General features: G+C 33.0%; 1 protein-coding gene across 1 annotated transcript in view; it reads right to left on the bottom strand.

Annotated features, from left to right (window-relative positions):
• LOC123681136 (protein PF14_0175-like) overlaps positions 1 to 7,649 on the bottom strand; it is a 97,732-nt gene extending 90,083 nt beyond the window's left edge. The window contains exon 1 of the mRNA XM_045619355.1: positions 7,458 to 7,649. The gene's annotated coding sequence lies outside the window, so the exon portion shown is untranslated. The remainder of the gene's footprint in view (positions 1 to 7,457) is intronic.
• Positions 7,650 to 18,523: the final 10,874 nt, after the last annotated feature.

Genomic DNA, 18,523 nt, shown 5'->3' with positions numbered 1-18,523 from the left:
GTACATATATTTCAACCGAATATGCCTGAGGTCAAGAGAAATACTTTTTTCCTTTACTATTCTGTCGATTTCTATACTTAATGAAAAAAAAATCGAACTGGAAAAAATAGTAAAGGCAAAAAATGTTTCTTTGGCCTCAGGCATCTTCTGTTGAAATATATGTACAAGTCAAGGACTCACCCTGTATATATCTACCGGGTTTTTCACTATAATTTAACCCCCCTTTAACTTTGTTACTAAAAGAGGTACAAAAAAATATTTTCTACAAATTTTTCACGAAATCGACTAGTGTTTTTCAATATGATATCACAAAACGAAATATATACAGAGTGGCAACATATTGATTGCAACTTCATTTTTTCAAATGGAACACCCTGTATATTTTTCTATATTTGACTAGCTTTTTTTCCTCTGATTTCGAATATACAACATATTATGTTTGCTCTATCTCTCTTATTCTGAGTACCATAGAGTTTCAAATTTTAAGAACCACCTGGCAGGCTCAGTAATCAGTTTTCAAGTAGTAGGCTGCGATAACTCAAAATGCCCTTTTTTGTGTTATCTCGTTGGCAACGATATGACATACGTTTTTCACTATAAATTGGAATTGGATGATTTGGAAGCAACTCCATATATTCTCTTCTTGTAGCTTTCTTATTTTTTATTGTTCATGAAGTGGAAATATTTAAAATTTTTCCGCTCCTGTGCAGTACATATTCGATGAATATTTTCATTCAATGACAAACGTAAGTCATATATCGTTGCCAATGAGATAACTCAAAAAAGAGCATTTTAAATTATCGCAGCCTTCCACTTCAAAACTGATTTCTTAGCTTGCCAGGTGGTTCTTAAAATTTGAAACTCTATGGTACTCAGAATAAGAGAGATAGGCCGAACATGTGTTATATATTCGAAATAAAGGGAAAAAGAGCAAGTCAAATATAGAAAAATATACAGGGTGTTCCATTTGAAAAAATGAAGTTACAATCAATATGTTGCCCACTCTGTATAGATTTCGTTTTGTGAAATCATTTTAAAAAACACTTGTTGATTTTGTGAAACTTTTGTGAAAAACATTTTTTTGTACCTCTTTTAGAAACAAAGTTAAAGGAGGGGTCAAATTCTGGTAAAAAACCCGGTACTTATATTCAAAATTGTTATATGTAATGGGATACTCCGATAAGGTTACGAATTGACGAGCTTCGAGATTCCTTAACTCACTGTATTAAATCAAGCATAAATATTTTTTGCACCCTGCAAGTACCAATACGTGATCAATAATTGAACTGAAATACTACAAAATTAATTTCATTTGATAACGAAATTCCATCGAGTAAGGACCGAATTAATTAAATATCAATTATTCAGTACCTAATAGAAAATTAATTTTTTGGATTATTCCATATCATTCGAATACATATTCATCAATTGTATCGGTATAATTTTTCTCTAATTCAGGAAAACCACATACTCAAACCCGTTTATAAAATACTCAGTGAAAGTTAAAGTAAAACTATGTCATTACTGAAATCAATTATCGGTAAACGTGATATAAAACTTAGAGCACTCCACCAAAAAGTAAGATACACATAAATTAATCACATAATACTAACTTTCACACACTATATAATTCATGGTTTGATCTGAATAAATGGAAGAGTTGCATTGGAAATGTAAGTGTCTCAAGTAATATTTTCTTGTGGTGATTTAAATCAATAGATAATCAAAAGCAATAATATAGATTTCGTTATTTTTTCATTCGTTGAAACCATCGAAAAAATTTCAATGTAACAGTTTTATCTATTGAATTTCTTTGAATTATTAAGTTTATATTACGATAGATATATAAGGATTGAATTCCCCCAAGTTACGTTCATATTACAATAACATAGATAAATAATGTTACATTACAAAGTCAGAATACTTAGTAACGTAACGATACTAAAATATTGAATACAATTCATCGGAATTTATTGTATCAGTAGGCCGCTTCCAAAACAAAACTTATGCTTACAAATAATTCAATCTTTGAAATATTTTTTAAACGGATAGCTCGAAGTGATCTAATGAGTTTTGAATATATAAAAAAATTGGCAGGTGCCATATCAGAAGAATGCGGTAGTTATTTTCGATTTACGAATTCTTGTCAGAAATTAATTCATGAAATGATAGCCTTGTTTGATAATACATCGAGTTCAATAACTGACATCAAAATCCAACGGGTTAAAATTATCTTAACATCGCTTTAAATTGAAAAAAATGAGTAGAGCATTAATGTGTGAAGTCAGCAGCTTTTGAGCGCTCGTTCATATATGTGCCATATACATCATACATGTAGGTAGATATAGTACATGTTATGTATACAGATTTATGTTCTCTAAAGTGCAATTGGGGAATGGATCAATGCTTCAAAATTTCTACTCGTTCTATTGTGAATGAAATTTTAGGTTTCTTTCCTTATTCTGTTTGCATTCTTTAGGGTTTTGATGACGATATCGAATATTGCAAGAAATGTGAAAAGTTATTTTTTTTATATAGGTACACACAGAATCTCAACCCGATGGGGTTTGTACTCATGGAAGTATTGACTATATATTTTTCAATATTCTACTTGAAGCTTAAAATTACTCTTTCATATCGAAAACTCAAAATCTACGTCTGTTTTGTGATCACAAAAATATTTAGATTTTTTTTTCGATATTCTTCTTGGATTTCCTATGATTCTGGTTAAGCGATCATCATGAAAATTGGCTTGATTTTGTAATTCTACAACCAAATGCAAATATTCATCTTGATGGAATTTCCAGTTTTGAAATTAACAAGAATGCATATTCCCATTTCTCTTCTCATATTTTTCTTGAGCTTTCAAGGGTTCTGGTGATGAGATAAACTTGAAATTTTGCATGAAGCTTGAAATTGTTATTTTTCATCAATACCAAAAATCTCAATCCGCTCAAAAAGAGTTGAATTTGAAAATTTTCTAATTACACAAAACTCAAAATTTTGAAAAATTCTACTCTGAACAGCAAATATTATATTCAACCCCATAAACATAAAAGTGAAGGTTCATCGAATCTATAAAACAAGAAAACTCATCTCAAATAAAGCGATTCCTCCCACACTACTTTATGATATGTCATGCTGTGAGACGTAACATTGTAGTGCATCTTGTTAACATTTTATGATCGATGCGTTGTTCTCCTTTGATTGATGGCCTCTTAAGTCCGAGAGTTGTTAAGTTTGATGGCCGCACAAAGGTGAAAATTCGGATTGCTAAAGGTTACCGCCCAAGAGGCGATATTTCATCGTTTCGTAGGATCGATTGAAATGCGATATATCTAGGACCTTCCGATCCCAATCAATCAATTCGAAAAGAAATGATTGACGTATTCATCTAGGTAATTGAAACTGACACAGGTATTTCAAAATTCTCTCCTACGCGATTTCGAAATGAGAAAGTGAACCTATGCCAATTTGAAATTTGACAAACAAGATTGATTAAGAGATGGCAGCAATTTTTATTTAGAATTATATCAAACGAGAAAAGCATATGATTATTTATTATACATATAAATGAACGAATGATTTTTTCAACATGTGCACACAATATTTGAACTCTTTTTACGGAAATAATGGGTTTCTTAGGCATTTTCTTATGATATCCTACTAATTTTTTTTTGCTTAATTTGACCAACACAATAATTTTTTGTATGAAGCTTGAAATTGTTAATATACATTTCTCTATTTTAGTATCGTAATGAGTTCATTACAGTACTAAAAACAGTGCTGTTATGAACTCATTACAGCCTTGTCAGCATATTTTTTGTTTTGTTTTGTCAATACAGACTTCCAAACCTATCAAATTTCAACACGAGTCAATTGTCAGTATAATATAATTTGGATTCAGTGAAATGATTTGCAGCATTATTCGCAATTTCTCTTAATTCTAGAGGTGTTAAGTCAATTTCTTCAGACACAATTCACGAATTTAATGCGTTATTATAAATAACTTCACAATACGAAACTTACGATTCAAATTCAAATTCCGTAATCTGTTAATTTTGGTAACAGTCCCACCAACTGCCAAGATATAATACTTAAGTCACTAAGATGTAAAATCTGAATTTTTCATTGATTTTCGACAATATTTCACAAAACTTTACTGAAATAGAGAAAATATCGTCTAACTCGTTGCAGAAGGCAAATCCAACACTTATTCGTTCGGAATAGGAGCCCATTCTGCAACTTTTTTTAGAATTTACCATTACCAACAAAACATTCACTCGATAGGATCATTGGTACTGAAATATTAGTCGAAACTTGGTTGGATTTGTTGTCACTGAAAAATTGAATATCCAAATAAAAATTTTCATTTCGATCAAATCTGCAGCTTTGAAATTAACATTCAAAACAAGGAAACTTTTTGTTATAGTTTCCAAAAAAATAATTTATTGTTTCAAAGGTCTCAATATTCTAACACAATATGACAATACTAACCTTGTGAGTAGCTTCTTATGCATATAAATAGTTGGATGAAGAGTTTTTTTTCTCTAATTAAATGTTTCCAATAATATATCTTCATCTTATATCGATAAAAAAATACTCATCGATCTGTTTCTTCCACAAGGTTAAATTCAAATGAGGTATCTTGTTTCAGTAGATAGCAGGTATGTACTTCGAGATATTCAAGAAAAAACAACAGGAGATTAAGTAACTATCTCAACTAAACCAACAATCTATTACTGAAGTTTTCAAAAAATTTCTAGATAGATCTGGACTGAGTACGTAGGATATATGATCAAAATTATGAATGAATAATAATATTCGTTGTTTCATAAATACTTGAACTGAATTATTACTTTTCAAATTTCATTATGTTTATCAGGTATAGTTTGACCGAGAGTTTGACTTATATAAAAACACCTGTTTTTTCTCTGATCGAATTCAAATTATAACCTTTAATTGTGTCATCTTTCAATACTACCATTAATTTCGTAATACCTACTTCCTGCATTTTAACGGCTCTTGATTTCAATAAACCTGAATATCAAACAGTTTATTGGAATAATGTGATCTTTTGTAGGTCGATTTGTATAAGTAAATGTTTTATCGTCAGAACAGAGAACTGTATAATTACGTTATATCATTTGCAGAATTCTTAATTGGTACGATGATCTTTTTATTCATGTTTTATGTATTCTGAATTTGGAGAAATTCATATACCATTGGTGACGACAAGTTTTGTAAGTGACTCGCTATGTTATTCAAATATGGTTTCGTAATTTTTATTGTTCTAGAATGACATATCAGATGGACTTTTGTTTTGCATAACTTGTGTTTATATTTCTCTTCCGTGTCTTCTCTTTTGATGAATAATTTTACAAACAAGAGCTCTTAAATCAATAATGTAATCTTAAATTGTGTCTTGTAGGCCCATCAATTTTGATGATTTTGATTCTTTAATATTTATTAAAGAATTCAAAATACATTTTATTACTTCTTGCATCACTTTCATTTGATTAGTTTCACTTCACTTCATAAATTTACGAATGATTCCATTTAAATAACAGTTTCACTCGATTTCCTAAAACCTCAAAAAGTTAAACTAAAACTATTTGGTAAGAATATTAAGCTGCACATCTCCATGGATATTTTTGAAAAATCGTTATAATCTTGAAATTTTGAAACGCCCATAGGAACTATAAAAAATAAAATAATAATTTCAAATCAAAAATATTAATTGCAAGAAGAAAACTGTACGATATGTCTTGGTGGATGGAATGCTTGGATAGTGCGGGAAATACTCATTCTAATGGCTTCAAAATTATAAAATTGTGAATGTCAATAGTATTCATGTGAAATTATAGAATATATGGAAAATTTGCATTGTTTTAGTTTTAATTTTGCATAATAAATTTTTGAAATCATAAAATCAAGTCCTCATATAATTTAACTAATTTTTAATATTCACATTCGAAAAAACGAATTAAATAAAATCCATATTTACACCATCAAGAATTTTTCACCGAAACTATAAGACAGTATCTGCGTAAATAGCAATTGCTATACCAATCCATTAATTTTGAAGGCTTCAACAAGAAATTAAATTAAACAAATTACGATATAGAACCGCGAAATTTAAGAAAATTGTGTTTAGCTATCATAATAAATACTTGGCATTATATTCTTCATTGCGAAATCGAGCTTCAAACTTCGCTGCGTGATATTTAAGATACGGATTTTAGTGTCATACGAAATGAGATATTCTGCCATACATACAGGGTGTTTTTAAATAAGTCCGAAAGTTTTCAGGGGTTGAGTCCTTGCCGAAAATTAAAAGGGATCTTTCAGGTGAACAAAAGCTCTTGGGCTTGTCTTGGAAATTAATATGTTCCGAAAAATGAGGAAAATCAATTTTTTCTTTACTGAAATCGCTGAAGAGGTGAAGGACTGATGTTTTGTGTTCGTATTGTATTAAAAACAAAACAAAATTAAATAGGTATATAACAGCAACCCAATAGATTTTGTCGATTTTATTTACAGATCCGTTCATTTATGATGTTGGATTTTATTTTTTCATTGGAAAACTATTGCTTTTTATTGGAAACAAGAATTAAAAATTTTTCGCAATCAATCCAACACATATTTTCAACTTGAGAAATCTTGTTTCGCTCAAAAGTTGTGGTAAAAAATTAAATAGGCGTTGCATAAAAATGCACTAATAATTGAAAAATATTCATGCCCACAAAATGCTTCTCCTTTATCTTCGAGCATTTTCAAGAAAAATTCAGAAATTGCTTTTTTTTCTCCCATTTTTGAAAGAAGGTAATTTTTCAAGGAAAGGCCTGAGAAATTTTGATTACAGGAAACACCGCCTTCAACTCTCGACAAAAATGCACCACCTAAAAATTTTCACGCCCTGTATAGGAGGAAAAATCATATATAGTGAGGTAGAAAAAATGAACGTTTTTTGGGAACTAATAAATAAAAATCGTAAACAATTGGCATTATTCAAATACACAAAACTGTTTTTTTCAATCGTTACTGAAAATACAGGTATTACCTACTTCATAAATGAATAAAAGATGAAGAAAAATTTATAAAAATTCAATATGCAGATCCAAATACCCACTTGGTTATTTTTGGCAAAAGACAGTTAAAACTGAAAGGTTATCACTTTCGGTCTCTTACCCCATTTAAAACTCGTTCTGTCTCAACCAGTTCACCTTTTTGTGCACTCGATGTTCAGCGAAACTGGATGAATATTTCAAGATAATTTTGCTGTAGATACAATTGGAATTTTCTACAATTTTCGAAAAAAGGTTAGTTTCCGTTCGTAAGTATTCATTATTTCAAAAAAAATCAATTGAAATGAAAGTCGCAACTTGATGTGAAATCATGAAATATATTAAGTAGAAAAAAAAATTGTGAAAAATTCTATGGTTTCCATCCCTCACCTTTGAAGAAGAGGTCCTCATCCAAATCCATAGTATCCTAACATAACAAATTTCTATCACTTTCTGCCAAGGTCACACGTTTTTACAGATCACAAACATCGCAGTAGCCGCGAATCACGGAACTTACAGACGCGAAAAGCAGCCTTCCATGGCCTACTGTTGCGCGAGGTATAGTGCATTTACAAACAAACGAAAGACATGAAAGTATCCTCGACTGATTCGAATCGGTGGGGTTCGATGATAATCGGTTTCGTTCTTGACGGGGAAAAACCACTTTTACTCGATTTTGGAAATGTGACGATTATCGAAAAATCACCTTTCGTTAGTTCTGCAAGGTTTTGACATTTGGCGCGACGTCTACTTGTGGGGCAATGTTGGATTTAAGAACACCGCAAATTTCGTACTTCTTCATCTTTTACTGTTATATCATAGAAGATCTCCATTCGTTTGATGAATTAGTTATTTTCCTTACAAGTGTGGAAAGTGATACTTTTCCGCAAGAGATATGCAGTTGACCGAACGTCGAGAAGCGGAGTTCGGTCAAGCTGTCGAGTGCGGAAGAGTATCACTTTTCCGCTGTCCTAACAAGTGTGGAAAGTGATACTTTTCCGCTTCGCATCGTTCGGTCAAGCTGTCGAGAGCGGAAAAGGCACTTTCCACATGAGTTAGGAACAATATTTTTCCTACTAGCGTAAATGAAACACTTTCACGGAGAGTTTTCGTCTTGACACCGGCTGACGTTATAAGAAATTATATTTTTCATTTTCGGCAACCGTCCGGGAAGTGCTCACTTCCCGGACGCTTTTTCTCTGAGAAGAAGCATTTCCCGGTCTAGTCCGGAAAGTACGTACTTCCCGGACTAGACCGGAAAATAATTTGTGTCATTGTAAATATGAAAATCTTGGTAGGTATATTTTTAATAAATGTAGTTGATCATTACCATCACAATCGAGAAAACGGCTGACAGTTCATATGGAATTAGTTGTCAACAATTTGTATGTTTTTTGATCGCAATCGTAATAAAATATGGAAAGCAGCAGCGATAGTGTTATTCTATACGGTTGCCGAAAAAATATTGTACGCAACATGCCCGAAAATGGTTTTTTTGGACTCACAGACTTCCAGGACTCGCTTATGCTCGTCCTGGAATTTTGTCTATTCGTCCAAAAAACCCTTTTCCGGAATTGTTACGTAAATTACTATTTTGTGCACTCAGCCGCATAGAGGAACGTTTGAATTTTATGATTGGCGCATAGAAACATGTCGAAATTTTATGATTGATGCGACTCTTTACCATTTGCGTGTGGATAAAACCCTTGCTATTCACTTTCCGCATGCATATGCGTGCGGAAAGTGCGAAATAGCAAGGCTTTTTTCAGCACGAATTTGGAAAAGTGCTTCTTTCCAAACGTCAATGCGTGTGGAAAGTAATACTTTCGAAACGCTGGTAGGAAAAATATATTTCCTATTGAATAACACCGGGAGTCATTCTTTCCAAAATTTAACGTATCTCTATAAACGTTTGTCGTGAATTTTTGGAGCAACAAATTTTTGTATCTGATTCCTTGATTTCAGTTACCTGCTAGGAGTATTGTCATCAATTCTACATAAACTAAAAAAATTCAACTGGGTCCTCGGCAAAATCAATTCAAACAACCATTGGTGTTCCAAACTCGTTGTCTAGTGAGGGCATCCCAGAATACATTTGAGCTAGAAAAAAATGAATGACACATTTTCGGGCTCAATTTTCGAGAAAATTTATTTGGTGAAAACCGCATGTTACGTCCCATAGCTCAGTAAAATATTAGAGAAAAATGGACTGTATATGCGAAAGATTTGAAGACAGCGAAATATTTGATAATGTTGATAAATAATAATTGCGGTTAACAATGATGACTTACCAAATGGGACATCAGGTTGAAGAATAAATCATCTCTGGAACAAATTTCAGCTCTTTTTAGGGCACTTGGTGCGGGTTATCAGCTCCAACTTTCTGGTTTCGAAAGCGGTGTAGAAAAAAAACACAACAAAATGCGTAAGCGAAAAGACAAAACCGATGAATAATGCGGCTATTTTAAAAGCGTCAAAATTCAAGAAAATAAAGCGGTAAGTCAAAGGAATAATAGGAAAAATCAAGGACAATTTTGGCGAACTAAATACGAATCAATCATGAAATCTATATTGAATTCATATGTATCTTGCGTTATGGACCGAGCCATCAGTGTTGACTTTGTTTACGCGTAAGCTTATGATATTTCGCGATCGCTCTAATTCAATAATTCTCTCCCACACAAACACCGCAACTCCATAAATTCAACTCATTTCAGACTATAAGAGGAAATTGAAAAATGGCGAGAAATGAAAAGTTCTTATAACTTCTTTATTATTGATACTATACAAATAAAAAAAAAAACCTTTTTTTACTAAAATACACTGGTATAATAATTAATTTATTAATGTCCTTAGTTTTGAAGTTATAATACAAACTTTTGTTTTTTATATGTAAACCATAACAATTTCTATAACATATAAACCACTTTTCCTCCTTTTTCAAAAATATATCAATATGATATATAAATTTCTTATCAAAATATAAACTCATCAAAAGTTTCAGATTCACACGTCAACAGTGCCTATCTGTAATAACTAGGAACTTCAAATAATTAAAATATTCGGTTGCCACCAAGGTCACCGGATTTAACTTCGTTAGATTATTTCTTTTAGTCAAATTCAAAGAACAACATCAAACAATTCGAAAATGAAAAATTTCACGGTGTTAAATCCGGAGACTTTGGTGGCCACGAATATTTCAATTATCTGATGTTTACAGATTATTTATTATCTATTGATAGGTTCTAAGTCGATTTGCCAGGTGAAACTGAAACTTTTGATGATATTTATAGTTTCATAAAGAATTTATATATCATATTATATATTTTTGAAAAAGGATATGGTTTACATTTGAAAATAACAAAAAAAAGTTCGTATTATAACATCAGAACTAGTTGTTATAAAAATAATAAATTATTTCACAAGTGAATTCTACTAAAAAAAATGCCTGTAGGATGTTTTTGTTTCATGTTGATAGCACCAATTATAAAGAAGTTAGATATGAGAACTTTTCATTTCTAGTCATGTTCCAATTTTCTCCTATAGCTTGAAAACAGTTGAATTTATGAGATTGCGGTTTCCACCAACTTAATTCTCTCAAAAATCAAAGCAAATATGTTCCATTCAATTTTTTTTTCTAGCTCAAGGGATTCTGAGATTTCCTCACTTGACAACGAATTTGGGACACCAGATACATCTATATTTGAGGCCCTCTGGGCTACAGAGGCTCCTCCAACTTGAAGACAAAATTTCCTTATCTACATTGGGCAGGTGTTTTAAAAGAAGTTTTTCTGGTCCCAGAAATGACATAAAGATCATTCCTGAAAATTTCGCATTGGCCTCGCACGCGTTGGTAAATACTCATTCCTTTGACTTTAACAATGCGAAGAAATTACGTATTGTAGCATATCATAAGAGACTTCTTCTTAAAATATGTTTCATCAATGAAAACAACAATTGTGTAAATAAAAGAACCGACATTAAAGATCTCAACCACATCTACGGTTCTTTACTGTTCTTAGAAAAAAGGGACAACCCCCGTATAATTTTCGTTAATACAATCAGAAGTAATGTGAATGTTTTCAAACTGGAAAATTTGTCGAAGCTTTGCAAAGGCAAATACATAAATAGTTATGTATTTCATCTTTCCATTGTTGTTGCATGATAATGCTGTATGAATGATTATTTTTCCTCATATTTTCATTCTTTCATGTTCTGTATTTTTGAGTTCACCTTAAAGAAAAGAAATGTTATATTAAAGAGTTTTGAAGATTTTATTCGCTGATGATTGGATGAAATATATGTGGGATCCAAATTCTTAACACCCGACTGAATGATACGCTACTGACTTTACGAAACGAGAACTACACGATCGACCCCATAGACAAATAAAGAGAAGACTGACGACTGCGAAGAGTCGTTTGAAATCTTGATGCTAGCGACCCGAGGGACAGGGTTAGGAACTAATGTATCGCTATTTCACACAAAAACATATTTCATCCTTATCTACTGTAACTGTAAATGATGAAATGTTTTCGGCGTAAATTCTAAATTCCAACCTCTCTTTTGTGTTTCAGTTCTCTCCTGATTCTTATTTTCTTGCAGGTTCAAGTTTGTTAATAATAATAACATCTTTATTTCAGAAGGTTTTCATTTACAAGAAAAGAACAAATGAAACAATGTCAAAAACTCTTTACATAAAAAAGTCCTAAATTTTAGAGGGTTCCAGTTGAATTAAATGATCATGTAGGTATGTATTTTTCGGATTTTTTTAAATTTTCCTCCGTTTGAATATTTGCTGGCGAAGCATTGAAGAATCTTAGGCATATATCTTCTAGTTTTTTCGTATGTATGATAATTATAAATATAAAGCACCTTTTGTCATAACTGATCAGCATTTTATCATATCATATCATGTTGCATCCAAAATTGTCAGGGGTTCAACCACGAACAAGCACTGTTTTAGACCTCCAACTAGAATTTTTGAATGGGATAAAGCAATTGAAGCTGTTCTATCCAGCAAATATTAATATGAGTATGAGTAAAATATGTGGGGACCATATCAGTGAGGACAATTTTTTCAATACACCTAAAACCAGACTTTTACCTTCATCCCTGCCAGATTTTCCAAATTATGCACTGCTTTAAGATCAGAATAATTTAATTAATTGTGTGCCGAGTACTAGTTTAACACATTCAAGTTCAGATAGGATCAGAAATAACCAACCGAATACTGATACTGTTTTCCTTTTTGTGAAGAAAAGACCAGGCATTTTAAATCAAATTGATATCAAGAAAAAGAGTCATTTAACAAAGAGAAATTTTTTTTTATTAGTACCTAAATGTCTAAGGGAGCAGTTGTGACGATTTAAGAAAACGGAGCTATATTTTCATATTGTTCTATGGCTTTCGCCTTATATACTTTCAATAAAAGTCTCTTCAGGATCACCATCAATTTTTCACTTTGTTCCAGGTTTCAAAAGGCTTACGTTGGAGTTCTGCCAAAGAATTGAAGATTCCATTCAATCTTTCGATTTCCTGGATATTCGTCAGTAATCACAAAAATAATTATTTTATTGTCAATCTTAAAATGAAATGTTTCCTTCTTTAATATTTAAGTGGTAAAATACGATATATTTATAATTTGATTCAATTATTTCATTAATTTCTGTTCACAAATATCAATTTGTATAATTATGTGCAATAAAAAGTATGTCAAAATTCGTTGAGTATTATTACTTAAGTAAAAATTAAGTTGGATGCAAAACCTCACTGAAATATTGAAAAAACTGTAATTGATATTACAGTTTTTTCACAATTTTCGGTGCAGGTTTTCATTCAACTTGTGAGTTGTTTCGAATTATGAAATAATAAGGCGCCAAATGCGCAGAATCAACATCATTAGTTCCATACCCTGCCCATAAGGTCGCCACAATCACGCTTATTTATTTTACCGCTGAGTCGTCACTCTTTTCCTCCTTTCTCTATGATCGACCCTAAGCCCCGGTGCACACATCCGACATTTGCAGTTGCGACACCGTTGCGATGTCGTACGCTAGTGTGCATGCTCCCATTTGATTCTTTGTACCACAGGCCGCAAGTACGACACAGCAACGGTGTCGTAACTGCAAAAGTCGTATGTGTGCACCGGGGCTAAAAGGTTGCACCATGCAGATTTATCGATGAGAGACGTAAGGGGAAGAGGTACTTGAGAGTCTTGAGACTTAAAACAGAGACTGAAGTACGATACAGGAACGAGGGTGGAATTCGACGTAAGATAGTAGACGGACATAGTTAGGATTCGACGTTACAGATTAGACGGGGAAAGGTTAAAGAATTCGACGTGATAGACGCATATGATTCGACGTAAAATAGTAGACGCAGCGAGTAAGATAATTCGACGTTAGACATAGACGGATCAACGCGAATAATTCGATAATTAGACTATTAACAGTTAGACGGAATAAAATAGCTTCGATAGACAATAGACGAAAGTTCAGTGGCTGTACATTCAATTGACGAAGATTGTACAAAGTGTAAATAAACAATAGTTAAGTTCCGGTGGCCTTTTATATAAACCCCTAGACAACGATATAAAAACCCTACATATATACCTGTATTTTCCTTGATGTCTTTTACACAACTTCTTAGTTAAATGTGGGTAATTAACCTCTTGAAAATATGGCATCAGCAACTTCTTAAGTTTTGAACTTCTGATTTTAATGAATAATTTTAAATGTTTCATATTTTTGACATCCTGAAGAAGAAGCCAATGTTGCACCATAATATAGATGTACCTACATAACCAACGGTTGTTTGAATTGAATGGCCTACCTTTCCGAGTACCCTATCAAATATTTGTTAATTCCTTAATTTCGCGGAATAATCTCTAAGAGATTTCGAGAAAAACTCTGAAAGAAGTCTGAATATTGATGTAAGTGACTATTTCCCTCGTCGTAATTTGCACCAATCAGAAACGCGCAATTTTGAATTACAAATGGTTTCTAGGTGGAAAAACTGTTTGGCAGGACCTGTCAGCAGTTTATTCGCGTTTACCCGCGGCAAAACTTGACAGTTGTTGTCACCAAAAATTACAATACCTTTGAAAACAAACGTAATTATAATCTCCAAGGACACCAGAAAACGACGCTCAACAATTTTTTCTGATTTTATTGTCAAGTGCTAGTTAGTCAGCTTATATCGTGAAAATGAGTCGCTTTGGAAGCGATTCTTCGTCTAATATTGATCTGGCGATTGAGAAAAGTATACCGTATAATACCCTCAGAACTCATACTTCAATATGGAAACAGTTCATGACATTCTGCAAAGCAAAGAACTATGAGCTTATGGAAAACACAACTTTAGAACAACTAAACCTAATTCTGAAAGATTGGGCGTGGAATATGAAGAAGGAAAACGGTGAAAATTACAAAGAACTAGTTGTGAAGACAATGTGGAACACCGTTGCAAAAAAAATGCAAGAAATGTATTTTGTGAAGTGGAAAATAATTTTTGACCCATTTAAAGACATTATCTTTCAAACAATTCCCCTACCGTGTACCAAAATTGCAATTTATATTTTAATTGTACCATAAATAATTAAATTTTTAGTATTTTGGATGAAATGAAATTGAGTATCTGTTTTCAAATTAATACCTATACATAGGTAATGCATGCAGAATAATCTGTTACTCAGGAAATAGTCTTGTCAAATACCATTCGGGCATCTAATTTTTCCTGTGAAAAAAATCGAAAAAACACATTGCAAAGTAATATTTTTTGACAAAAAGCATTCGTGCAGGTGCAAAAATCCTCGTCTTCGACTCGGATTTTTGTTGCCACCAGCACTCATGCTTCTTGTCAAAATATTACTTAGCAACGTGTTTTTTCGATTCTTTTCGGAAAAATTAGATGCCCTTATGATATTACTTACGAATATTCCCTGAGCTAATACCAAGTGACTTCAACAGTAGGTTAAGCGATTAACTCACCAAAAAAAGTGATCATTAAGCGTTCACGATTAGCTCTGAAAGACGTTTGAATATTGATGGAATATTTTTTGAGTATATACTAAGTAACTTCAACAGTAGGTTAAGCGAATAACTCACCAAAAAAAGTGATCATTAAGCTTCCTCTCTCTGGTTCTATAAAAATTTGATTTTGAACGGAATTGCTTGAAATAAATGAAAAATTACCATTCTATTTACATATTCGGATTCAGAATCGATTGAAAATTCAGAAAATATGAAAAAATATTATGAAGTATATTTTGCAGAAAAAAATTTCCATTTTCTTGAAAACTGGAAGTTCAAATGGAGAAACCATTGGAGGAATTGTCTACAGACCTTCATATTTTGAAAACCAGTCAAATTAATTTTTTTTTTTTTTTTGGAAAACAGTTTTTCCTCAATAACTTTCCATGCCTTGGTTCGATAGTTTTTCCAATAACTAATTTGGATAGCCCGTGAAAAATACTTTCGTATTGATGGGTCACTTTCCAATTTTGCTCGAAAGATAAACCACAAAACCCAGTGACCCGCTTACGTGAAACACCCTGTACCTAAGTAGGTGTGTAGTGCAAGTACGGGTGTCTCCTGTTTCATTTCGGACAGCGTTGGAGACCCTGTGCCATTCCATATAACACAGTTGAGTGATTAAGCTCCTCTCACCTCACCAGTAAAAGTTGTTCAGTGAGATCTATTAATCTTATTTAATCTGGAACGTATTATTATTATCAGAAAAACACGGGCGATAAGCAACTCCAACGTCTACGACTGTTATGCAATTTCCAGTTTGAACGTCACATGGGAAACATGCAAAAACGAATATATTAAACCTTTACTGAACTTGATGAAATTATTACCGACCTGGGATGAATTAGCTTCAATCGCTCAGTCTTTTTTAATAATTTGGTCCCCAGAGTACAAATATGAAGTCAAAACTCATCGCGATATCTTAATTTGAAAGTAATATGGGCCCTCAAAGTTTCAAGTTTAGATCACCTTTCTTCCAATTATTTACATTTACAACATAGGACACAGTTTCCTAACTTATAATAAATAATGCATATTTAGTTTGCTCCGTTTCGTACAAAATAATAGGTGTAGTAAAAAGAAATCCATTATTTTTCCAAAAGATGGTTTTAGTTATCTGTATCTAGCGTTTTATAAGTCCGATAGGGTTCTATTAGATGGCTTTAGAAGAGATTTCGTACTAGAAAAACTTTTATGATATTTTGGTGATCAGTTGAGTCAGTCTAGTTTAAGCGCGCGTCAAAAATGGTCACTAGCAAAAATAAAATAGGTACTCTATACTTTACAGCTTTTTTTCGTTGAAAGTAAAAATGCCAGGCAGGTGGTAAATAGTGTTTATGGCCCTGATATTACATAATTTTTGTTTCGTCGATTCCGTTCCGGTGATTCCGATGTTAAAGATGCACCACACACTGGAAGGCCAATTGTCGAAAATGTCGATAAAATCATGGACATTGTCTAGTCCATATACGAATCAATGCTCAATCAACCGATTTTTGAAGCGATTGATGACTGGTGATGAAAAGTGGATCACTCACGACAACGTCAAGCGAAAACGGTCGTGGTCGAAACGCGGTGAGCCAGTGAAAACGGTGGTCAAGGAAGGTTTTGCTGTGTATTTGATGGAATTGGCAGGAAAATATCTACTATGAGCTGCTCCCCAATGGCACAACTGTTAACTCAGAACTGCACTGTCAACAATTGAACCGTCTGAAAAAAGCAATCGCCCAGAAGCAGCCAGCTTTGGTCAATAGAGAAGGAAAAACACCAGGTCCACACATTGATACTGACTCGCCTGAAGCTCCAGGAGCTTGGTTGGGAGGTTCTTATGCATTCGCCTTATGGTCTGGACCTGGCACCAAGGGATTACTATCTGTTCCTGTTCATGGCTAACAATTTTGCTGGTGATAAATTCGTTTTAACAGAGTCTTGTGAGAAACGACAATCTCAATTTTTTGCCAATAGGGACGAGGGCTTCTATAAGAGAGGCATAATGATATTAGGTACCTACCTTCAAAATGGCAACAAGTTATCGAATAAAAAATGACCTAAATCGGATCGTTCTAACTATAGTAATTAAAGCTTTGTTTTTGCGCAGAAATTAAGGATTTCTTTTAACTACACCTTATTATATGTCATCCTTAACCCACTATACAAAGTGACTCGAAATTAATGTAACTGTTTTTTTTTTAGGTGCATAAGATGTTTCGATGGTTGTTGTCTATGGTTCTGTTGACATTTCTGTTCAGTAATGTTGTTTGACAATTCATCACGAATCCTTTAACACCAGAGCCAAAAGAATTAGGTTCCATAAACGGGGCAGAATCTCTTTCAGATCATTTAAGGACTCTGGGGTAGGTTGATGATTATCTTATCTTCTTTGGAGCATATCCCATGCATGTTCTATGCAATTCAAATCCTCCTCGCGCGCATTCTCAAATATGGTTGCACGGTGCGGTCTAGCGTTATCGTCTAAAAATCGAAAAGTTTCACCAATAGCAGAGTGAAAATTTGGCACAACGTTGTCAATGACATGCTCCCTATTGTGTAAGGCGGTCATATTCCCAGGACAAATGTGTAGATCTGTGCGCCCGTTGAAACATATCCCGGCCCATACCACAACACTACCCCCTCGGAATGGATGGTTCTTGGACATAGCGACAACAACCTAAGTTAGGCCACCCTGTAGCATTCCGATAGCCCTATTAGCCTCAGCGTTTGTTAATTTACGTCTTAGCATTTACAGAAAACTCGTTTCAAATCGAAGCCGTTGATAAACTGACTCCATTTCAAAATAAGAACATTCTAGAAGCATATGCAAAGAACCAAACTTCAGAAAAAAGGCGACCAGATTGACGAAATGTCTAATACTGATTTTTATTGGATCGATTCAAGTTGTTATTGCGTTTTAAATAATTCTACAGCGATTTTCTCGAAGATTACATACTTTTCAAAACGATTGAGTACGATATCTCTAACTCTTGTGGAGCAGTATATTTCAAATAGTGCTCCTTTTTCTCATCACACCAATCCAAGAACCTGTGTTGATAAAATAAATAAAGTTTGATCTTTTCGTTCCTCAAGATGGAGATATGTTTAGATTGATAAACATTAGGAATAATTAATTTATAAAGAACGTCGTTAACAAAATTCGAATCTGGCGCAAACTGCTCAAAGCATTTCATTGGCCGAAACGATAGGTGCAAAATAGAAGTTGCTTGACCAAAACGCCTCTCTATGATCAAAATTTAGAGAAATATATTCGAATATTATATTTATATTAGAGAATGTTGAGAGTTGGATAGATATCTCCTGAATTATAAAAAATTATCATTAAAATAAGGAAAACAATTTTTGAAAACATAAATTTTGTATTCGAAGTTTGAAGTTGACCGTTGACGTGATATGTTTCCCGCGCAGTCG

This window comes from Harmonia axyridis, chromosome 5 (genome assembly GCF_914767665.1).
Source record: "Harmonia axyridis chromosome 5, icHarAxyr1.1, whole genome shotgun sequence".
In the NCBI taxonomy this organism is placed as follows: domain Eukaryota; kingdom Metazoa; phylum Arthropoda; class Insecta; order Coleoptera; family Coccinellidae; genus Harmonia; species Harmonia axyridis.
Note: the sequence above shows the minus strand (reverse complement) of the source record. Positions and strands in the feature narration are given on the sequence as shown.